Here is a 26,066-nt window from a genome sequence, read left to right on the forward strand (position 1 = left end):
ATGGAACAGGATGTTTGGCTGGGTAAAAATTAGATCTTATAAAGCAAGTAAAAGGAAGTATGGAAAGACTCAAATTGAGATGCAAGCAGAATGTCATAATGTCAGAAGTGAGAACTGACTAAGAAAAAAGAGAGAACATGGATAAAGAAATTACTTAAATCCAACCTTTCCTTTTTTTTGTTCTGCATTTCATCTTACAAATATTTCCCAATGAAACTGTGTTATATTAATGGACAGAATGCAGAGATTGAAGTTAATTTTTAGAAATTAAGATACCACACACAATCAGGAGGTGCCACTTACAGCAGTGCTGTAGATTGCCATAAGCAGGAATAAGGAAAAGTGGGCTTATCGTTTACTTAAACCTTGCTAATTTGGTAGAGTTCATGAAGTCCCGCGGATAAAAAAAGCACCACGGGTGAAATACTGTTACAGTCTGTGCGCAGAGCTTGCTTTTACTGGCTTCTCTTGGTGTGAAAACCTTGCTCAACCTAGGCAAAAATTTCACAGCCTTGTTCTCTTGGCTTCATAAAGATTGTAAGTGCAATATATCTTTAGATCTCCTGCCTGTGTATTGTTCTCTGATCGTTGACACCTCAGTAAATAGGGATTAATTGAATGGACAGTCATTCAGCTGTGCTAAGGTGGCATATATGCTCAGAAACATGCCCGGTTTGGGTTACTCAAGGTCTGCTTATAGGCTTAGCTGCCGATATTGTTATTGCCTGAGTCTTCATGAAGAAAGAGCTAGGAGTGAAGAGTTTACTCCGCTGTCTTTTGTAGCAGAAATGGCCCTTCTGTTGATAGTATTATTTCTCATAAACATCGCGGTAAAAAAAAGCAGATGCAGGTGAACTCTGTTGCATATACAATGCCAGTTTACACACATTCATGGTTTTCTTCTCTTTAGTACTTGTGCTGATGTTAAACATGGGTCTTTCTGCTTCAGTGCTTGATCCTGGTCATCTTAAGGGTAAATATTTCAGTTAGTGTCAGTGCAAAGGGACATTGCAAAGCTGTCGTTCTGAGGGATGTTCATCAAGGGAGGAATATGACATTTCTGGGAGACTGTCAGGGCCCTCATGAAGTGTTAAGATTATTTAGGTGGCTGTGCTGTGGAGAAGTGTACATTAACTTGAAATATGGGAAATATCTATAATAAAGAGTTCTAGTTTATTTGATCAGGGAGAAAACCTAGATAAAGAAAACCCCTGGGTGTTTTTAAAATGTTCCTTAATGCTTTTTATACTCCTCAAGATGCAGTGAAGGTCAATGCAGTAGGAAATGTCTCCATTGATTTAGATAAACGGTACCTCTTTGCAATGCATTCCATTTTTCCCTTTTATCCACTTGAAGAGCTACCATAAGACTTTACCTTAGGCTGTCAGGCAATGTGCAAATTTTTCATAACCCCTGGTGAGGTTATTAGGTTGGACTATCTCTTGCCCTTTAGGGCAAATACTTCTACTAAGAAGCTTTTTCACTTGTTGTTATCATGGTGCTTGCATTATAAATATTTATTTCTGGTAGTAATTAATTTCTCTTGTATTTTATTAACCTATAAACCAGAATGATATTCAAGTTAATTTGACTATAATATAAAAATTAAAATAAAAAATATTTCTTCTTTCATATTTCATTTCTATGTTGCCATGGTTGCTCTGTAACCATTTCTGACTGATACTGCAGGGTTTATAATGCACAGCAGAATACTGAGACTGAATAATAAGACAATGTACATATGCAGTCAACAGATTTTATGGTGTCTACTAACAGCAAAATGCATTTTAGGAAGACCCAGTGGTAAGACTATGGCTCTATGAGCTCCACAGGAGATTTGAAGCTTGCATCACTTTCAATCCAAACACAGAAATTATTGCTGTAGAAAGCAATAATGTTTAACAGCTAGTTAAAATATATATGTATGTATATATGTATGTATGTATACTTACACCTGTGTATCTATATTGTTACAGATCCTCAAGCAGAAAGACATGCAAATATTGTACTGTGGCTGTCACATTTTTACAGGAATATTGCAGGACTCTAGTATCCACTTCAGTGGTAAAGCACTAGTTACAGTATTGTAGATTGCTGGACCTTTCACATAGATTTGCAAAGATTTGTTTTTATTGGTGGTAACAAATGCAGAATTTTCCAGTCTTGCGTTGTCAGTTTAATACTTACTTGTTTGCTCCCTTCTTTCTAGCTGCAGTTACAGCACTGATTTGTTGCTGCTCCTGGGCTTTTATCTGTGCTTTGTGCAGGCAGACCAGGAATTAGTGGGAAGCTATGGCACCGTGCACCAGTGAACACTTGGCCTCCCAAGGTGGGTGTATCCTCAGAGGATAACCACACAGCACTTTACTGCATCAGCCTCTTCTACTGCAGTTGAATATACCTAAATCTGTCAGAGATTAGGGATTGCTGTGACAGGGATGTTTGAAAGACAGATTGGTGCAGTTTGAAAATTCAACTCTTTACTGGATTGACAATATGCATTGCCAATCATTAGTTTTTAACCCCTGCTAGTAATTATCACTACACATACAAAAAAATCAGTCCTTAACAAACACCTAATTCAGCTGCCACTATGTAATACCACTGAGTGGACACTGTTTTGATTAGCACTGATGGCTCTGGTCCTTGAAAACTTGAGGCGAATGGTCCCAAAAGCTCACTAATCAAGGAAGTCACAGCTTCATACACTGTTGGTGTTTTATACTCCTCTGACCCCTTCTCAACAAGATAAAGGATGATCGTATCTGAGGATGCCAGCTTACTTTTATGACCATTACTTCTGGCTTCCCTTATGCTTTTCATTTCAATGTGATTAGAAAAAGATGTTGGAGAAGTTCATGCTCAGAATTGTATTGTAAGATCAGTGTGTTTAAAGTGCAATACAGATTTTTCATAGTCAGAAATGAAAAGAACCAAGGTAATAATATCATAATTCACTTTCTGAAGGAAATATTCAAAATGTATAATCAAATTTTCTTTGCTAAGTTATTCCTAACAGATTGAAGCATCTCTAAAGATGATGAAAGCTAATGCAAGAAATCATCTTTACCTTGTACCAACTCTAATGAAAAATGTGAAATACTAACCTAGAGGAAAAAACCCAAACCCTATGAATAGTTTCCTGCTGAGTTAGTGAGCTGAACTAGATCCATAAATATTACAATGAATGTTGGAGCTGAGTTGAATAAGGCAGTGGGATCATGTTTGCAGGGACAAGACTGAGAGGAGTGTGGAGAAGTGAACTTCAGGAAGAAGACTGTAGTCATAAATGTGCAAGGTGACGGATATTTTGTCAGCTGAATTTTAAGTATTTTCCCTGCAAAAAGTGAATGGTAAGGATGGATTTGTAGCTTGTCACAGATGGGCTTCCTTCTGGTATTATCATATATCAGTGACATTTTTAATTGTTTTCTTTTTGAGAGAGAGAAGTGATGAATCATTAAAAGAATTTGAGAAAGTGTATGAACTTTGCAAACAGATGAAATTACAGAGTCATGAAACTGGGGGGCTGCCAGTCCTTAAAGTGTCCCTTTAAATAATATAATAAGATTCCAGTGGATATTTGTGTGCTTTGTGAGTTTCCTTTAAAAATGTAGCAGGTTCCAGCCTATTTGTAAACGCATTAACTGCATTTTCTTCTGTCTTCAAAGGTTACAGATTTGGAAGAGAAGATGAAAGCCATTGTGCGAGAATGTTTGAGACTTAGTCCCATCTTTGTCCTTGCTTTTTTCACTCCACAGGTAGCACAGTGGTAGAATGCACAGTAGGATACCTGCTTTAAAGGCCTCATTTTACCTTTAAAAGCTACGCTGCTGACAGTGCATTTTTAAAAAGGTCTAAACTTGAACTGGCAAAAAGGTCTATATACTAAATACAAAGACTTTGATGTTTTCTGTTTTCTTTCCCTCTGAAATTTTCCATGGGGTTGGAAGGTCCAGTGAATCAACTGACCTATCCACCAATAGCTTTTTGTTAACGTTGTGTGGATTTGAAAGAGCCTTGCTCCCAGCAGATTATTAGAGCTGATCATTTAGTTTGACTGTGGTTTTACATATGTGTCTGATAGGTGGCTTTAGGAAAACAGAGAAGTTGTGTTAGAAGCTCAAGTCTTCCTCCCTTTCTATTTTTCCTTCTGAAACTATTATTAAGAGTGCATGTATATTCATTAGGGCATATTATGTACAGTAATCAAGGGTAAAGCAAGCTGTTCATGGAAAAAAAAAGGAATTTTGAATGGTTCATTGTTTTGGCAGTTACTCAGCATTTAATTCCTCTTTTGTTTTTCTTACTAAATGCTTTGTATCAATATATCTGGACTAAATTTTGGTGGTTCAAATTTGTTTTCTTTATCAAAACTAGCCAGGATCTACAATAATAGTTCTATTTATTATTTTTTTTCCTCTTGAAGGTTTTCCAATGCACCTCTGACTAATACTAATTTGATAGATTTATAGTAATGTTAAATATTAACCTGTATCAGATACATGATAGTCAATATTACATTTCCATTTTGAATAGATCTTGTCTGCTGCTACTGCTGTTTCTAAGTTGTGATGGTACGATGAATAAAAGATAAAATAATAAAAACATCCTAATAGAGAGTTCTCTTGCTGAATTCAGCTGTTTTATATTCTTCACAACTGATCTCTGTGCTGTTCATATCAAAGCAATCCAGGCTGATATCTCTGACAAAAGACTGATATGTTATACATGTTTGTTCCCTGGGTATATTTAGCTTACTAATCGGCTACAGAGCTATTCTAGGTTTTGAGAAGTTTGAGGTCTGAATTGTGAAGGGCAAGTGTTTTCAGCCTCTACTTAAGTGTTGAATTGAAAGTGTTCTTCTCCTCACTAGCTTCATATCAGTAACCACTATCGACACAGATCTTTTCTAAAATTAATTTTAAAAAAAACGTAGAGAGGTTTACTCTTTCTGCCTTTTAATTTTTTACCTTTTGCCTCCAACCCCCTAGACAGAAGCCAGCTGAGGTTGACAGGCTCTTGAGTGTGAGTTCTTGGGAAAAACAGATTTAGAGGGGAACCCAAAGAACAGCCAGGGAATTTCCAGTGCATGTGAAAATCAATGGCAAGGGCTGGTAAATTGTGTAACCTCTCCCTGCCCAGAAGCCCTGGTGCAGAAGTGAGGGGCCTCAACACTCAGGATTTTTGGGAGTTCTTTGATTGGGAAGGGAAAAATGAAGAATTAAGACAGAGGCATCGCTGTAGGCACAGGCAGACACTCAGAACCACAGAGTTAAGTCATTGATTCCAGAGGAGCATATATTGAACTCACTGATGGCAGCCGACTCCTGATGCCATATCATTCCTTTCTATTTTCAGTTGCCAGTACAGTCTGCTGTTAGACATCTCAAGGGATGTGAACTATTCCTGTCTCTTTGCAAGCTCTATTAGGTCCATCCACAGTATTCTCATCTGCTTGAGGTGAGTTTAGGATGTGAATTTAGATTGCACATATGGCAATGTATTGGACTTAGTATTGACTTCAATTAGACTTGTATTAGCCTGGGGAACTTGGGCAAAGTACTCCTTAATTAAAATGAAGCAAGTGTGATCCCCAAGCAGGGAGTCCAACCTTGTACTGGTCTCATAAACATGCACTCAGTATTTGATACTATCTTTGAATTGGAGAGGGCAGAGGGAGATTAAAATAGTGTCTGGTGTCAGTTTTATGGATGGGAAAAATCACAGACTACCTCTAGGACTAGTGGGTTTTGCCTGAAGCTTTTAAAAGTTGTTTTTTTTGTTTGGGTATTTTTTTCTTTCTTTCAGGGTGATCTTCTGTGTTGTCACCTATGTTAGTATAATAGAATGCAGTGGAGTTCAGCTGTGTCTGTCATGAGGTTTAGCAATATTCCCTAAAGATTGTACAGCTTAGAGTCATATCATTCATAAAGTGCCAGGCATGTCATTTAGCATGCTCGGGTTTCAGTATCAAGGTGAAGATTTGCTTTAACATGACATGAGTGATTTGCAAAGATAACTATTTTAGTTAAAAAGGTTAAATGAAATGTCAGTTGTTACTGTGAGACTTCAGTCCCCAGTTCACTTTGAGTGTTCTGGCGCTGTAAATAGCACAGGGACTGAGTTTCCTGAATAGCAATTCTTTCAGTTCATAAATTAGATCATCTTAATGGCCCACAAAGTGCATAGAAAATGCTGTTTGTGAAGATGTGAGCAACTGTTTCCAAGCAGCTATGACATTTGTTCTGTTGTAAGAAAGTGAAAAGGGGTTTTATTTTCCCTTTCAGTACTGAGGTAAAAAAGAAGGCACATATTGAAATAAAATTAATTCAACATTTATGACTATGTTAGATTGGGCTTTTCAACCTTTTATTTATTTTTAAAATGAACTTCTTATGCAGTCAAGCAGTGAGAAATAGCATCAAATTCAGTAATCCCAACAGAAAATAATATAGATCAGTTACAGTGAATACATTTAAGCTCTTATTTTGCTAAAGGTATATTTCACCTGTTTTCTAGACAAGGGAGGCTCAGAAACACCTGCAACATTACAGGGAGTGAAGAAATTCTTTTCTGTTGCTATTTTCATGAGAAATTAGTTATCTGAAAAGAACTTGTATAACCTTGTTTTGGCTTAAGGTATATTTATGTAACAATAAGCTACTAAAACATTTTCTTATACAAACTGTAGAAATGTGTTAAAAGAATAATTTTGGTAGCTTGGCTCTTTTAAAACAGCGAGTGAGGGGAAAACAATATATTGGTGGTGAAGTTCATTGCCAAGTCCTTCTTGTTTTAATCTTGCAGAGCTCCCATTGACTGACACTAGGGGATTCTTCTAAGTAGGGCTTTGCTCCATGAATAATGGAACTTGCATTTGAGAGGAATAAGTCTTCTCATACACAATTTTAAGGGTGGGAGTTTCCTTTGGATGGAAAAACAAATAGCATATTGGTTTTATTTTTTCAGACCCAGGCACACTGAAAAATAGTTCTATAAGTTAGAAATTTTCAGATCAATATTCAGGGATCAGTTTTAAAGCCTTGCTCTAAAAACAGTAGGTAGAGACCTAATATACTGTCTTACATGTGACCTCTTCTTCCAAGCTTCTTGAAACAGCTGTTAGTAAAATAACTTTAAAACCAGAGTAAGCAGTACAGTTCATTCCACTCTTTCTGACAAAGTCAAGTGAAGCCTTGTTTTGCTGTTAATTGCACATAAGTTAGCATTCAAGGAAGAAAGCTTTTGAAATATTTTTGGCCCAACTGCATTTATGACCAACTTTTTCTTACTGTGGGAATGAGTAGTGTTTCTTGGGCAGTTGCTTACCTGATAAACTTGCTAAATAATTAAAGCACAGTGTTTTTTTAGTACTAAATAAAATACAAGTTACTACTCCCAGAGTGCATTGCAGCACAGTTATAAAAGATTGTCTTTTCAGGAAAAAAAGAAGATAGTGGGCAGAGTGGATGCTTGAGAGCATGTTTTTGATGACCATTTGAAACTTCTTAAAAAACCAAGGGTCTTTAAAAACTATTTTGGTCAAAATTTCACTTCGGGGAATTATGTTTATCCGGTTCTTCAAACATCAAGTAGTTTCTAATTATCATGGTTTTCAAGATAAATCAAGGTAACTAAACAGAGACTGTTCTCTGTGCAGGTTTTGTATGGATTACAGATAAGGAAATAGTCAATTTCTCCGTCATTACAAATAGAGCGTGTCTTCTTTATTTTTTTTGCTGTAAAGACACTATTAGTTTAAGTTTCCCTGTTGAGAGTGTGATTTCTCTTGTTCATTGTTGGAGCTACGTTGTTTTTCAGAAATGTTTGCTTCTCCTGTAACATCCTTTTGGTTCACCCCAGTTAAAATGAACAGGAAGAAGACAAGGTAACACCAAAGTTCCCAGGTATTTATTTTTACTAATCTTCAGTACACAAGATATGTTAAAACATTATCTAGGATTATACAAAAAATAGAAATGAATCTGAACTTTTTGTTGTGGTTAAAATGCTAAAATTGTGATTTGAAGTTTTATTCTGGATTATGTGTGTTTGTTTATAAAATTCTGTGGTTTTCTTGACAATTATCTTGCTTATATTAAGATATCTAGCTGTGATGATGATAACTGGTAGAGATTTTGATGCAAATAGTATTGGTAGCCTCAATAGTAGCAAATGTGTTTTGTGGGGAAAAAGTACATACAGGTTGGTTGGTTTTGGGGTGTTTTGTTGTGGGGTTTTTTTGTTGTTTTATTTTTGTCTAGAATAGATCTACTTATTTGTAATTCTGGAAAAGCTTTGAGTGTTTTGTGGCATAAGCTATACACAAGTCCCATGTGATTAATTATTGTGACAAAAAAAGAAAAAAAATGATCCAAATATGATTCTTACTCTGAAATTCAATAGAGAAAATAGAGAAAGATTTTCCAAAATTATATTCAATGTAATTTATATCAGGAGTACCTATAACAAAGGTGTGCTCTCTGTAATTTTACATGATTAAGACTTATAAAGAGCAACTCATGAGGATGGTTTCTTCTCTTCCAATAATCTCATGAGTATAATAATGCTAAAGAAATTTCAGATTCAGAAGCAATATGATATAAACCTGTTTATAAAGCTATTCTTACTCCAAACAACACATACAAGTCTTCTAATTATCTTCATATATCAAAGTACATTATCATGGCTCATTACTTGCCATGAACAACATAGTGCAGGGACTCTATATACTTTTTGGAATCATACTAATTTTGATAGACTAGCACTCTCATGCTACTTCCCCCCTGGTAAAAGCTGTATTTGCATTAGATTTTATATTATCTGCTACATCAATTATTTGCTCTGACATATATACCAAATTCTTTTTACTGTCACAGTTTTTGCCTCACTGGACTCCCCTGAATTACTGTGTCAGCAGAATGTTCGGGTGCATTTGGTAAAATATTGTTACAAAAATATCTGCTTGTATACTACTGAGAATAAACAAAGTTTCATTCAGACATTTGATTTATGAAGCTCAACACATAATCTTAAAAAGATAGCATATGCCCAACCTTTCAGGCAGCGTCATAAAATACAGTTCTGACATGCTGGATGTAGCAAACTTGTCCTGCATAATGCACTTAAAAGTGTGCAATCATCTGGTTTCAGTGTAAACTTTAAGGTCTAATGAACCTGTTCCATAATCTATAGCCATTAAAACATCTGAATGATGTCATCAGTGATTTTGGCTATCTAATTGCTGTTGACTTGAACAGTATCAGTGATAACTTTCCTCAAGCTCATGGACTGAGATTAACACGTGAACTGGGAAATAACACTCTCTAAATACCTGTATAGAAAAAAACCCCACTAGCTCAATTGATGTCAGAGAAGGCAGGCTCATAACATGCCAGCGGACCCACAGTAATCTGTGTGATCTTTCTGCTCAAAATAGTACAAATTGTACGACTGTTTTGTCAGTTGATATGCAGAGGACATTTTTGGATGCTATTTCCATTGACTTACATGTTCTGCTGGATGTTAAATCTTTCTCTCGAGTGTTCCTCTTCTGCATCTTTATAACATCTTAATCTTAGTGCCTCTAAAATCCTTTAAAAAACCAACATATCTTTTTTTTTTTTCCCCAATAACTGATTTGTTTCACATAAAGTACACTGCCTTGCACACATTCTCTCTTTCTCCATAGATATTGCTGTTATTGGTTTTCCACTTAAAAAAAAAACCCAAAACTTAGAATCATAGAATATATTGAGTTGGAACAGACACATAAGAATTAAGTTCAACTCCTTCAGCCTCTCCTCATAAGATTTCCTTTCCAAACCCTTCACCATCCTCATTGCCCTCCTCTGGATACACATGTGAAATATTCTTAGCTACAGAAAACATGCCAGCAATTAGTTCCTTGACTTTGAAGTTTGGGACTATTTTGAGGATGGCAGTGCTGCGAAGAGCTTTGGTTTCGGAAAGGGAGTTGTATGTGTCCTTTTTTTTCCATGTATGCTAGAGAATGTTTTCTTTGTGTCTGCATGGGTGATAATTAAATCTGTCTATGTATAAAATGGGATGATACCTTCTGTGCACTAGTGTCAGATCTAATTTAAATATACAAAAATATGTAATTTTGAGAAAGCCAAATTTAAGAAATAAAATAAAAATAGAAAATTATCAAGTTCTTACTATAATGAGAGAAAATTTAGGTAGTCCAAATGGCAATTTCCCAATACAACAGAGAATTTCTTTTAATGCTTTGTCATCTCTCACATATTTCAACAAGAACTTTTCATTCTTTCTCAACCTTAAAACAGTTTATAGTTTTTCAGTAAGTAGTGAGCCAGTCAAGTGAACATCTCTTATCAGATATTGAGGAATCACTTTCAGTATACTATGGAGGACTCCTGCTCTAGCTCCTCTGGCTCCTAAATTTTGTCACTTTCAGCTGTGGCTAAAAGTATTTTTGGGAGAAATAAGCAATCAAAAGGGTTGCTTAAAAAAAGACATGACAAATTCTTCTCTTCCTCTTTTCACTGTGGGGTTTGTTTTGGGTTTTTTTTTTGAAAGGTAAAACAGACGGGTTCTATTGTACTGTGTTCTAAACACCTTGTTATGTGGTGTTCAGTGGACAGCTTTCTATTCAGTTTGAAGCAGCTGGATATCTCTAAACTGCATTTTTGTATAATCAAGGTGAATGTTAACAATTCTGGTTTGGTCACTTGTCTTTTTGGTTTTAGCCATGGCTGCAATTCTTAAATAGCAAAGCCTATGGATATGTGTGTGCTTGCCTATATATAAAAAAATCAACAGTCAGTCAAAATAGAGTTTAAAGGCCATACTAATCTATTGAGACTCAGCATATTTCTGGATTGTTTTACAGGTGTGATGATTGCAATAAAATAGCTGTTTATTATACACAGATCATAAAGCTTGTAGATATTTAATTATCTCTAGTAGCAGAACCGACCATTTCTTTTGTGCATTAGTCTCAGAAGTGTTGTCCTTGATGCTTGAGATTCATAGAAATTGCAGTATTTTTCTTGAGTCTTATACCTGAAGGGTCTCCTCTGTATATATTCTAAAGCACTTTTTAATTTGTTAATAAAAGAGGTAAACTTTTATGTGTGACCCTACAGTATAAGTTATCCATGTCAGTCTCAAATAATTCCTAGTAACTAATGCATCATTAGCAGAATATCCTTCAAATTGATGTCCCACAAGAACTAAATTCTCAGGTAATTTTTTGAATATTCAACATATGGTTACTTTAGGTTTTTTCCCTAAGGAGTAAACAGCTTGATATTTACAGAAAAAAATTAACAGCAATTTTTTTTCTTTGCATCCCAATTCCTTGAAACATGATAAATATCAAAGTCCTTGATGTCTAATATCATGACTTAACCTTTATTTAAAAATGAAAGCATTATATATTATTCTTATAAATTCAACATTACCGTGATCTCCCTTTCTAAAATTTTTCTTTACAACTTGTGAAGATGCTGCTACTTTATATGTTTCAGCCTAGCATAGCCTTAAAATCTCCACGTTTTTACTTTTTCAGAGACAGAATAGTCCAACTTTCTTTTCAGTCTTTCTTGCTGTATCCTCCATAGGGAGGATAAGATTATTTGCTGAAGAAAAAAATGCAGTGCTGCTGATGGATCTTGACTCTACACAATTGCAAGAAGCCTTGCCAGTTCTCACAAGTGCGCAAAGGACTAGGCAAATTATTTATAAAAATGTTTCAACTTGACTATGCTCACATATTCATTACAAAGAATATGAATTATGTTATTTCTTTATGGAGCAAGGGAATTTGAATTTGTAGAGATATTTTATTAATTTTTTAGGCTTTTTGTCTCAATCTCCCAAGAGTTTGGGCCATCCATTCAAATGGTGCTTTCTGGAGTAATTATATTACATGAGTAACATCTAGAGGATAACAAATACTTAGAAATGGATAATGGGAGCTGCATGACAAAAAGCAAAATACCAAAATATAGGTTGATGTAAATTTGCATGACAAGATTATACAAATCAATTATAGAATAAACTAATGAAATTAAATTTTTAATAAAGAAAACCCCTTTTTTGTGTAACATAGGATTAACTGAAAAAATTTATAACTGAAAAATTAACTGACTATATTTTTCTGCTGCAATTTTTTTCCTCCCATTCAGTAATCAATACATCATTTTACAAGTAGAGCCCCTGGGAGCATATTGTTAATAACAGTGATACACATATAACATTTAAGATCTGTGTTGTTTTATTGAGAATATTTGACAGAGTTAGTCCAGGAATTAATTCGAGTTTCTGTTTGAACCTGAATATTTTGCTGACCCTTAGTTTTGGGTTGGTTGGTTTTGGAGATTAGGAGCTGTCTCTTCAGTTTTGTTGAGATCCTGGAGCTGAACTGATTTTTCTCAGCTGTTACTACAACACAAATATGTGGGCTGTATGTGGCTCTACTCACTAGGAAAAATAGGCCAGACTGTCAATGAGAAAACATTGGCATCTTGTTCTTTGGAAATCATTTGGGAGGGAGTTAATACACCCATATCTGGGTTTCTGGAGGTCCAAGTGCTTGGTAGAAAGGAGACCAGACGGTTGGAGGCATAAATCATATCCTCAGCAATGTCACTGGGATTGTGCTGCTTGTATCGACTAGGCATTTGGCGCTATGAGGATGTCCTCACTTCCTAGGTATGAAGTGAGGCCTGAAATAAATTGAACAAAGTAAACAAGTAATTGAAAATGAATTGTTCAGTGGATAGAAGAATACTGAGAAGGGCTTAAATATCAGGCTGAATGTTATTGCTGCAGCAGATGTGGTGTGCTCTGGTGTGCAAGTTCCCCGTGTCATGTGGAATAAATGTTGAGGCTGTAAACTGAGAAGGGAGGAAAAAAATGGAAGCAATTCCACTGCATACAAATCAAAATATACTCCAGATTAAATAGGCTCGCAACACTAGAATGCACCAACTGATTAAAATAATTACAGGAGAGCAATTGAGATATAAAGACTGAGATGAATGCCCTTACTGAGAGTAGTGTAGCATTCGTTCTCCTAGTGAAAGATGCATAGCAGCCTTTGTCCTCTGAGATAAGAACATAGTGCCAAATCTCCAGTGAGAGCTGCCTAGCAACTAACCTATCTAGCGAGGGCAATGCAGAAGTTAATCTCTTCAGTAAGCAAGTGTAGCTATTAATTTAATTAGTAAAGGCAGTGTACCATGAATCAGTATGGTAAAACCGCAAAATTTTAATGGAGATTTTTGAAATTCTAAACTTGAGTGGGCACGTCAGGGATTGCTTCCCTATTACAGTGGGACAGTCTAAACCTTATTAAAAGTGAAGTTCAGAATACTATGCCCTGAAATGGGGTCCTGTGAGAGCCTCCACCAAAAGTCAAATTGGCTTTTCTAACACCAACAATAAGTAAAAATTTATTTTTACTTTGGTCTGGGAGGGAGGCTTAAAAGACTGGAGATCCCAAAAGCCCTCCAAGCATTTCTCAACACTTTCATCCCTTCTGACTTGTGTTCTAGCTATTAAACAGATGATGATGGCTCCTGAGTATAATGGTAGATGTAACCACTCTGGAATGGGAAGCATCTGTAAGAAGTTCTTTGTGGTATGTGTAGAATTCCATGTACTAGTTTGACATACTTCAGAGGGAAGTAGAAAATGTTTTCAGCAAGTCTGCTTATTTGAGTTTTTGAAATCTAATTGAAGACTTTTTCTTCTAAATCCAAGGAGAAACATAATGACATGTGGCAAACGTGCTAAATACTTAGAGTTCTATAAATGTTATTAAATATTCATAGTTTTCACCCCTGAAAACTATAGAGTTGGAAATTAGGGAATGGAACAGTATCTGATTTACCTTATTTGAGCGGCACCTTAGAAATGTGAGTGTTTTTGCCAAATAGCCTGAAGGTGTCTTTCCCTCAAAAAACCAACACTTGCGATCTGACATTTGGTGCAAACTTGTGTATGGTAAAAGCAAATGTATTTGCTATTTACAGTCCTGGAGACGAGCAGGTGATGTGTCCAATGCTTACTGTGAAATTTCCTGAGCTGTCATTTTGGTCACATGACAAAAATTTAAAATCACAATTTATGTGTCAAAGATCTTGTTGTATTGTATGCAGGTATATAGTTGCCTTATTCTATGGAAATATCCTTTAATAATGCTTTAAAAAAAAATCCCCACAGTAATTTGATTTTTAATTTGTTTTTTAAGACAGAAACAAATGCAAGTTCAGTCATAAAGATGCTACTATAGGTGCTTTCCTAATGAAAAAATGAAATAATTTCACAGTTCCTGTATGTAGCTGAAACCCATCTTATACCTTTCTGTAACCAGAACAGTAAAGATTATTCACTAGAGGATTTCAGAGCACACTTGAGACTATAAATTAGCCTTGTAAGGTACTTGTGATCTGAAATTGACTAGAATCGGTGATGAATGTTATTAATGCAATGGGAGTAAAGGAAAAGAATTAAGCAGTTAGTGTTACCCATGTATGCTGTACGTTCAGATATATGAACTTCTGAATGGGTAAATGTACACACCTATTTTCTTTTCCCTGTAAATAATTTGCTGGCCTTCAATAAATAGTGCAGATTTTTAAATTATTATTTTTTAAAATTACTTAATGATATTTTCTGTATCTCCAGGTAGTGAAAATTCTGCATCAACACCAGCTATTTGTGAGATTGTCTCTATGGCAGTAATAGGTAGTGATCATCAAAACAGTGCTGGTTCCTTCAGAGACCAAAACAGAATGGATGTAAAGGGATTCTTAGTTTAGATGCTGTCCAGCTGCCTAGTAGTAACCTTGTTCTTTCTTCCCCTCTCTCATGCATGTACACTGAGTCAGATAGGAATTGAAGCTTCTAAAGCCTCAGCAAAAGTTGCTCAAAAATCATGAAAGGTGATGGTTACAGCAGGTCTTTTTAGTTCTCTACTCCCCCCTCCCCCTGTCACCTTCTTCCCCTGCACTTAATGTGAATTATTGCAATGAATGTGCTGTGAATTCCTACCAGTGAGTGAGTAGACATGAGCTTTACTGAACAGGTGAATTTAAATGGCATTTTGAATGAAGAGAGGATTGTATTTCACTGCTACATCAATATTTTAGTTGATGAAGTTTCAGTTAAAGTTGGTAGCAAGAAATACTGTTCTACACTTGAATATTTTATTGCTGACAGATATGTTATAGAGTTATTCTAATAATTTTATTCACATGTTAAATCATCTGTTAAGGTGCTTTGCGTTGCGGGATGGATTCAACGTTTATGAAAGATTTTTCTATCAAATTGTAGAGTGCAAAGTGGACCCCAAAATGCGTTGAATGCCATTCTAGCTTCAGAGAAGCTATGGTAAGTTTGTGTCATTTTAAGGGACAACATTTATTTCTATGTATTCTGCTGTTTGGTTTTGGTTTTCTCCCTCACTAAGATTTTGTAGCTTCAAGAGTAAACTTCTATGGAGTTCAGTGCATCAAAGCGAAAGTTTACTTCATTATGTACAGTGTAAGTGTAAGGGTAACGACTCTGTACATGGTCCTTAACTTACACATTGAATAAAACCTTGCTAGTTGCATAAACTATAGTTTAGTACTTATGTAACTTTCTCAGCTAACACTGTCTGTGCTTTAGTACTAGAGGGTGTTAAAATACATATTTCAGTCTTGTGATTGAATTTTAGTTCAGCTTCCTTTTTTAGAAGCTGTATCTGTAGTTAATCTGTGATTTTAAAAAACTGAAAAGTTATGGAGACTTGTGACACCTGAAGAAAAATACAAACCTGTCATTTTTTAATACCTCATGATCAAATGTAGCTCCTTGTTTTGGTACATCTGAGCGTGGAGGTGCTATTAAAGCCACTTAATTATCATTGATGCTTTTTTACACTAGATTTTGATATGCTGTTTCTGTTGGGCTCTAAGAGTACAGCTATATTGTTGCATGTTATTTTGCACTGCAGCTTGAATTTATTTTTTCTCCACCTTCGTAAACATGACGCTACCTTTAAAGTTTATAGATAGATTGAAGATGGGAGCTCCCAGTTCAAACCTAAAGCAATTGTAATCATGCCTGATAGCGCTGCTGCAGTTTAGAGGTTTGTTACTATTGCCATTACAGTCCCCTGTTCCTAGGAGTGTAAGTGGTTGCTCTGGGGTGAAACATGTCATAAAAGACACATCAAGGGAGCAGTTTTCATTTTCAGTTTAGAAACACAAAACCAAAACATTTTTCAATCAAAGAAAGGTAAGGAAAAGAAGTTTTCAACTTCCAGACACTTTATACACTCCTGAAACTTGTAACTATCTCAGTGGTGGTGGAGGTGAAAAGCTCAGGGGTTGGGGAAAATGGAAAAAGAGTGACAGCAAGAGGATATAGAACAATCATTTCATGATTATTTTTTTTAGTAAGGCTTGTGGGAAATGGTAAAAATCTGTATTACCAGACAACAAATCTCCACAGGAGACATCTAAACAGTATCTATGCAATCATACAGGGAGTGGGTATGCAGTTCCCTAGTTACTAAAAGATAGTTACCAGTGCGTGTATAAAAACACAAGTGCATCATTTTATATATACACATTTTTAGGATGCTTTTGCAAATGTGCCTCTTGCTGATGCTTAGCTTGATTAAGAACTGCAGGAAGCCAGAAGAAATGTGTCTGCCACAACAGCTGCAAATTCAGGAATCTATTAATCAATCTGGATTGCCTTTGCTCTGCCTCTGTATCACCAGCTTCCACCATTTTATTACAAGTCTCAGGCCACTTGATGCCAAGTTCTTCAGTCCCCAGATCTTGAAATCAAGTATTAACAATATATCACTGCACACCCACATGAACAGCTTTTTCATGTGAGTAGCTCTATTGAAAGAATTACCCAGAGGAGCAGAAGCATGCTCACCCAGTTGGGTTTGCAAAACAGATCTTATTACTGTTCTTGTTTTACATCTACTGAACAAGAAAATATTTGTCTTTCCCTGGAAAAGAAATACAGGGAAGGAAAAAAAGAAGAAAGGTGGCGTAAGCACACATTACATTGCATTTAAATGTGAAACCCAAATGAATCCTTGTTTCAGGCCTGCAACTGGGAGTCATTACTCTTAACACCATAAAGATACATTTTACTAAAATAAACCAAAAATTACTGGATATGACCTCAAACTAAGCCCTCGCCCTTAAATTACTATTGTAAAAATCAATCTGAAGGTTCTTCCTTGGTAATGACTGAAAAAAAGAGACAGATGCTGCTATCAAATTTTGACCTTGAGATTTACCTCATCATAGTTTCAGACCAACTGGGAGAAGTCAGTGTTACAAAATGATATTAAAGCTGCTGTAGAGCATTTATATATTGATATAATTTATGCCATCAACTTCACAGTAAAAGGTTTAACTTCCTGCTTTAAAGAATGATCATCAAATTATCTCTCATATCCTTGAAAGAAGTTATTTTATTATTGCAAAGAATGTCTTCAATTTTTAAGGTACGCTGAGGTGGAAAAGTCAAACTTTATAAGAGTGAGAAATTAAATGTGAAATTGGCTTAACTATCTTGTCTGAAGGATAAAATTTAAGAGTTTGAGGGTATTTAATGCAGCTGTGATACTCAAGGCCTTATAAAGCCCCCGAGGTCATTTCAATATGGAAGACCTTACCTGATGAATTGCAAGATTTTTTCCTGGCTGGCCTTCCTTCTGAATTTAATGAGTTGTGTGTGTGTTTATAGAATCATGAAATTGTTTCAGTTGGAAAAAAACCTTTAAGGTCATCAAGTCCAGCTATTAACCAAGTACTACCAAGTCCACCAGTAAACCATGACCCTAAGCACCACCTCTGTATATCTTTTAAATACCTCCAGCCATGGCGACTCAGCCACTTCCCTGGGCAGCCTGTTCCAATGCTTTACAACCCTTTTGGGGAAGATTTTTTTCCCAATATCTAATCTAATGCTCACCTGGTGCAACTTGAGGCCATTTCCTCTTATCCTATTTCCTGTTACTTGGGAGAAGAGACTGACACCCATCTCATTCCAACCTCCTTTCCAGTAGCTGTAGATTTATGTAGTTATCTCATTATATTAATAAAAAAAAGTTGATTGTGAGGAGCAAGTTGATTGATGGAATCCTAAAATCACAATTTTTTTCCTTGTATATCTCGTTGACATTCAGTTCACAGTTACGTGCAACATTTAGCACTTGTCCCACAGGGCTGCTTGTCTAAGGGCAGACAGAATCCCTCAGGACTGAAGAGTTTGCTGTTTCCAGTCTTCAGTTTGGATCTTTCACAGTTTGAAACAGAGTGTAAAAGCTGTAAGAAGGCAATGCACTGCAGCACTGTTTGGGCTCACAGAAAGATTTCTTTCTTTCTTTCTTTCTTTCTTTAAAATAACTTGCATGACATTTTGTATGTTTCCACTAACCAAACATGTTTGATTTTTGGAGGAGTTTTAGGTGAAGAAGAGTAAACAGGCTACATGAATCTGTGCAGCACTGAGGTCTCATCTTTGGGACTGTTCAGGGGGAGCCTTGGCTGGGGCAAGGAAGTACTTGTGTGCACACTTTCCAAAAGGATGATGGAGCCTGACACTGATGCTGAACAACAAAGACCTTCATGTCACAGTATTTCCTCTTATTGAGAACTGATTGTTTATATAAGGTCTCTTGAAACTTCAGGAAAGTGTTGTTGTTGATCAATGTTTAGCTAAATAGGAATTAGGTCTTTTGCTTTCACTTTTATCTGTACTAAAAATGTCTTTTTACCTTCTGTGAGGGATGTTGCCAGCTCTAAGAGATTGATTTAAGGCTCATATTAAAGAAAGGGATTTGGGACCTGATCAATGAAACACCTGAGATAAGACTTCAGTGAGGAATGTGAATCATTTTGACAGGTTGTAAATATTAAAATTGATATGAGCTCAGAGACATCATCTTTTTGTTAACTGGAGCAAAAGAGTCAATGTAGAAACAGATTAGAAATTGAGTTGCAAGTAGACAATGTTGTCAAGTTTACTTTTCTATGACTTATCAGATGCATCTATCACTGTCAACAAAAAAAGGAACTGGAATTATCAGAAGGGAAGACGACTATGTAACAAAATGGCACAATGGTTAATATAAATGGGAGAGGGAGGGGAAGGAGTGTCCAAAGGAAGATGAACTCTTCTGTAATAAAATAGCTCAGTAAATTTTCTGATTAAAACAGCAATATTGGGGATGAAACATTTAGAATAAAGACTAAACACAGAAATCCATGTGAATTGCTTTTCAAAAGTGACCAAGATTTCTAGTGTGGCTTTACTGCAGCATGAAGGAATCAAGGAAGAACTGAAAACAGGGTTTTATTTTGATTAATTTAATTTATTTTTATTAATTTATTAAAAAAATCTGCTTTCTCTGAGCTAAGGGAGATATTTAAACAACTTCTATACTTGGTTTGATTGGTGCATTGTGTAGGGCCTATCCTGAGCCCAGTTCCCTCCAGTGTTTTGTTAATGACTCCTGTGTTGACATTGAAAGCACTTTTCTCCTATTTGCTCATGTTGCCAGGCCTGATAGGGCTGCAGTTATTTCTCAGATTAGAACAAGAAAATTTATCTCAAAAGGGTGGGTTTTTTTTGTTGTTTGGTTCATTTCCCCTGTATTTTCCTCCTCCCCCCTTTGAATTTGATCCTGCTGACAAATGCATTGCTTAGACAGGAATAAGCAGGCAATAATTCCTCAGAATATAGGCTTTAGGGTAAATTACAGCTGCACCTACATCACCAATACTACATTATAGAAGGAATAGAAATCACCATATTTGCATGTATAAACAAACCCATCTAGATTAAACATCTTTCTTCACTCAACACTGAGGAAGTAATCCCAGAATGTGGCTTGTCCAGTTGCGCATTCAGGCATGCTTCAAAGAACAAAGGTAAACTTTCTGCTGGTAAAAATAGTAATGTACTGGTGTAGATTGTCCGATGAGCTGAAGGAATCATTTCCTTTGGAAGTTTTAAAAGAGCTATAAGTCAAATATCTGTCATGAACCTGCAAGGAAAGCAGCGTCTGTGGTCAGGCAAAGTGTGGACCATGCGACTTTGACAACTTTCTCTAGAAATGTTCTCTGGGATTTCCATGAAATCAGGTTGTTCTCCACATAATCCAAAGGCTCTCTGCAGATTTTTTCCCCTCTGCAGATCTCTCTTTTTAGCCTTCTCTGGCTGCATCTAAGAATTGTTATTGCTTTTATCCTAGTGCCACTGCTAATTATTCTTATGTCTTCTGTTATTTTGATAGTATTGATATAAAGACACTGAGCTGTTTGTTGCTCTGTTCACAGCTTCTGGATAGCATTTACTGCTGCAGGACTTATTTGACTCTTGCTATAGGCCATGTGCTGCAGTGTAATCAGCCCATTCTATTGCAGGGAAATGTCTGAATTGTTTTGAATTTTTCTATCAAATATCTAACTGTTGTCTGATCCACCTCTCTTCTTTGCAATAAAATCTTGACTGTGCATTGCAGATGTGTTTCTGGTTAACAAAAATCTGTATTGCTGTCTATGAGGTGAGTTAGTTATTTAAGTGTGCTGGAGTTTTCCAAAGGGAATATTAGCAGTGTTTTGGTTGGCCTAAGTGGAGAGGTGTATTTCTTGAGGGGAGATTCTCACTAGTCACTGTTAGGGCAAGGAATCACTGACAATATTTCTTGAATCTTGTGAAGATGCATATTTTCTGGCGGGGGCAGATAAGTGGGACAATGAGTATCCTCCACTTTCCTCTGCTACTCTACACATGGTATTCACCTCCCTGAGCATGAAATGAATAAATTCTCTCTCCCAGCTACAAAGGAAGGGTGGCAGTTATTAAGTGAGTGAGCCAGCTGATGGTGCTTAGCTATTCAGAGGAGGAACAGCTCTTGAAAGGATGGTGAATTAGGCCTGGCTACAGCTCAACAGTTTTGCAAAGAACAGATTTAGCCAAGAGGAAGGGAAGGATGAGTGCTCTTGATGATTTAATGAGGCAGATGGTTTATTGTTTTGAAACTGAGCTACTACAAACTGCCATGCTTTAACTTTATGTTTAAAGCTAATTTATTGTTTATAAAGACTGGACTGTAGGTCTTGTTAGTCTATTGCTGTAGCAATATTTATATTTATGTCAAAAGACTGACAGCCATTTATAATACACAATATCTTTTAATTGAGATAAGATTAGTACAGCCTATCAAAATTTAAAAGTGCTCCATAAAGAAAACCTAATCTGCTTTAGCCATCACTTAATTTGGTCGTATTACACTCCGTGGTTAATGCCATGGATCTTGACAGGCCTACTCAGAAAGACTAACATATTTTTGAGGTGTTCTGTTAGTTAAATACATGGAAGAATAAGAAACCCTAGTAGTTTATTCTAGCCTCTGCAATGTTAACATTCAAAGCTTTTTAGAGATTTCTAATAATGTCCTTTTTATGATGGGGCAGATTATTAATGACTGAGATTTCATGTGCTGAACGCTGCAGTTTTATTTCAGACCTCATAAAGAGGTTTTAAATAAAAAACAGTAAAAATAAAAAGGGTAGTCAGAATAGATTCTGATATAAATTAAAAATCAGGTTGCTCAAGAAGGAAGACACACAAAATTTATTTATTTATTTATCACAATTGTGAGGTGCTATAATGAGTTTAAGGCTGGGTTTGGATTGCACAGAGGTTTTCCCATCTCTATTTTCTGAAGAACTTTTCTTTAGATTCTGTAAGCTAAAGAAGTAGACTGTAGTTCCATAGACAAATGCATCAGAGAGGAAAGCTCAATAATAGCTTTTTTACATAAAAGCTTAACGACCTGTTTTGTTAATGACCTTGACTACTTGTATGGACCATGCATGGCCATCGTTCTAAAGTCTGATTTGGTAAGATGCTGTATCTTCTTTTTTTTTTTTTTTTTTCTTCAAATACAAGAAGCTGTCTCTGTCATAAGTGGCTCATCCTATCAAAAAGAAATTAGTGGATGGAAAAGGGCTGTGCCCTTCTCCTCAGCAAATATATCTGTGACTTGTGGATGCTGTGCATCTATGGCAGTGATAAATCTGAAAACCTGATGTCACAAGGGAGAGAGCATGTTAAACTATTTTGCTTTAAATAGTGTTAGGAACTGCTTGAATTAATGATTTATCTTTGCAATGAACTTAATAGAATCTACTTTAGGGAAAAGGTTTCAAGTTGTTCATAGTACTTTGCAAAGAGAAAATGAAACAAAAATTCAAGTGCTGTCTCAGCTGTTTTGGGGGGGATTTGTCATCAGTTCTACTTTCAGAAAAGAGGAATATTTTGGTGAAAATCAAGAAAGTAAGTATAGCTTTCAGGATGCAATCTGCACAAATTATACACATTGTATATAATGTACATTATATACAGGATGTTGCTGTAGACATAACAGTATTTGATAATGCAGATATTTACATTTGGTGCATAATTCCCATCCTGGAGATGCTCCTTGCAAAACAACTTTTGAACACAAAGATGACTCTAGATTCTCTAGGTATTAATTGTTTTTCCAGCTTTAATTTTACCTAAAGGTATGATTTTGTGATTTTCATGGATATTTTTAGAGATCAATTTACAGTCTGCATTCGAACATCTAATCGTATCTGTCAAATGCAGGAAGGATAAGGATTGAATTTTCTTGTCTAAGAACAACAGATTTCCTTTCCTTTTTTTTTTTTTTTTTTTTTACTTCTTCATGGTCAGTTCCATTTTGCTGAACAAAGAAAGTCATCAAAGCTGAACTTTCAGTCTTGAATTTAAGCAAAATAAAGTATCAGCTTCTGGTAGAAGGATCAGCAATGCTGAGTGGTTCTGTACTTTGACCTTTTAATATTATTCTGATACCATTCACAAGCTACAACTTAGTAACCATTATGTCACTTATGAAATAATATGCCTCTAACTGCCCTAAGATACACAGTAGTAGTCATGACAAGATCAAATCTTACTTAAGCCAGATTTGATTTGCTCATGTACAAAACCAAGATCTTTTATTACAGATCTAAACTGTATATTCTGATTAAAAAGAAATAATGACAATTAAAAAAACTCGTTAACTCATTCAGTTCAGAAAAACATTTCTTTGGATATTATTTGGATGTAGTTGAATCCTGTAACTGGCACACAGAGACAATTGTGAGAAGATGGAGAGCTGCACTTTAGTAAGCAGCCAGACAAGGTCACATTAAAGCCTACACAGCTCAGCAATGACGGTCTATAGCTAATAATACTGTGCACATAGAGTTTAAGTAGATCTCAGTAAATCCATTATTTGATTATGGGGTACAGCTTTGTTGATGCAAAATATTTTACTGTGGCTCACAGAAGATTTACCTGATGGTAATACAGAACACCACAGTCCTTCAGGATATTGTTAAATTAAGCAAAGTAAATTATACTCTTTATTTAATAAATATGCTTCTTATTTGCTCACATGTCTTGAAGGCAAAATGAAATCTTTACAATTAGAAAGGTAATCCCATTAAAGAGTCTTCTTAATTTAAACTGCAGCTTTCTTGATGAAAAGCGAGTCATCAAGCATGTGTGCAAAAAAGCAAAAAAAATTTAGCATTTCATGGATGTGTGTGAAAACATTTACTAGGATAATGTGTCTATGTAAAGGAGACATATCTATGATAATAGTTTTAGCTTTTGATCTATGTCTGTAGAGCCCTTTTGCACATAAATTTAATTAAAATGTGCCTATAATATGATATATCAATCAAGTGTCATTTACAAATGACTAACTTAATATGTCATCCTGGAAAACTAGATCATGAAATAAACTGTATTTCTTTTTTATTTTTTAAATTAACATTTTTTTTTTTTAAAAGGTATAATCTAAAACTTTATTTTAAAGAAGAAGCCTCACATGCTGTAAATAACACCTGAAACTGTTTCCTAATAAAAGTAAGAGTTGTGCATGAATGACACATAAAGACGACGGTGGTTGGTTTCTGCAAATGGTATTTTGAAGAAACGAGTGTTATAGAATTACATGTGGCTAGTCTGTGCTTCTCTTTCCATAGTTGTCTGCCATGACTTGCTTTCTTGGATGACAGACTGATTTAGGTCTTCCCTTTATCCTATGCTGTTGTTGGAATCTCTGTATCACCTTCATGTTAGTCATGCTCCATCTTACTGCTTTCTTCTTGATCTTGTTTCTTGCCACAACTGTACTCTTTTCCAGTAATGTGTCCTGAGTGCTATGGTTTAGTTTTAATTATCAAGACTGATCATTTGAAAGAGGAAGATGACAATAGAAAAAATGAAGTCTGCTCTGGAAGGCAGTGAGGCCAGATGTATATAGAATATTGTAAGGGCAGCAGAAAGGGTTTTGTCTGCTGGAGTTGTAGGACTGGCACTCGCAGTTTTAACAGAATAATTTTGGACCCGTGAAATGTAGAACTTGGTCTGGATTAATTGTGGGGTTTTTTCCCTTTCCTACATAAATGAAACTTTATACTGGATGGACATCAAAAGGGAGTAGAAACTATCCTTGATTAAGCCTAAATGGGACTGTTGTGCACTAAGCAGGAAGTTCTTCCAGCTTCTACTTTCCAATATTTAGTAATCATGGTAAGGTCAATAGCAGCTTTCTGTGCACTGTATTGGCTTTGTCTTTCCTTTGCTCCTTCATGCTTCAGAGGTCAGTCACAATCTACTATTCAAATTTAATACCTTATTTAAAAGTTTGAATGAAATATCATCAGGTGCAGGTAAGAAAAGACAGTAAGCAAGGGAAATTACGGGATAAATAAATGGCCTGGGTAGGGAAAGATCAGTGTCAGGAGAAGGAATTCAAGAGAAGTTATGTATGGGTAAAGCCACAAAATCATTTTTGTTTGGGGTACTGAGGGCAGGTGAATAAGAGAGACATAGTAACAGCTGATGTTAAACATATCAAAACGTGATCGTTTGAGGGTGCACAGGGTGACTCAATATCTGTAAATGGAAAATGCAATTGCTTTGGGGGACAGAGAGGGCCAATTGATTTAGATACTAAGGAAATGTTAAAGGCAAACTGAATTAGAAAGGAAAGTGTTGGGTGTCTTTGCTGAGGTCAGAGCTCAGTCAGTTAGAAGAAGCAGTAGCCAGAGACAATGACGCTTATCAGCTGAATTAGTAAGGGTCTGAATGCTAAGCAATGGGTTTCTTAGGGCAGAAGACTGTTTATGGGATTGTGGGAGGTTACAGAATGATTGCATGGAGTAAAATGACAGAGATTAAAAGGAAATATTTTCCCACCCAATATATAATTAGCTTATGGAAATTATTGCCATGAGATATCATGAAGGTAAAGAGCTTAGTAGGATTAGATGTCTACATGAGTAATGAGAACATGTGTGGTTACGTTAGATGGGATAAAATTAATTAGGGCTAAAACACCTTGTACTTCAAGGCATAAACCAAGCAGTAATGATGAGGACTAGAATGAAACATCTTTAGAAATGATTTTGGTAGACTGAATTCTAAAGTCTAGCCTTAATAGGTCCTTGATTAATGTTAATCCTAAATCTAGGCAGACCAGATAACTAAAGATAACTTCTAATGGCACACTTATTGGAGTCATCAGAAGTGGTAATGATGATGATCTGAACTTGATAACATTGCACTGTTCATCAATTTTCCACTTTTCTGGTTGATCTAACAACTCTCCTTTCATCTAAATGCAGTATGTATTATTTACAGACTCCATTCCAAGAGAAACAAACCAAAATGCCCCAGGATTAGGAGAGAAACTGAAAACAGCATAGGTTATTTTGGATTCACATTGCTTTATAAATCATATTTTTAAGGATGAATACATAAAATACTTGTGATGTATTTAAGCATATTGTGACTATGCTAATAACGTCAGAAATAGAATGTCATTTAGTCATTTTCATTTAAAGGGTTCGAACAATTTTAAGATTCCTGGATAGTCTAATTTACTTATAATTCTCCATCTATTTATGCATTAAACTTAATGCTTTTGCTTTTTTCATCTGATGATACTTCAA

The sequence above is a fragment of the Gallinula chloropus genome (genome assembly GCF_964237585.1).
Source record: "Gallinula chloropus genome assembly, chromosome: 4".
In the NCBI taxonomy this organism is placed as follows: Eukaryota; Metazoa; Chordata; class Aves; order Gruiformes; family Rallidae; genus Gallinula; species Gallinula chloropus.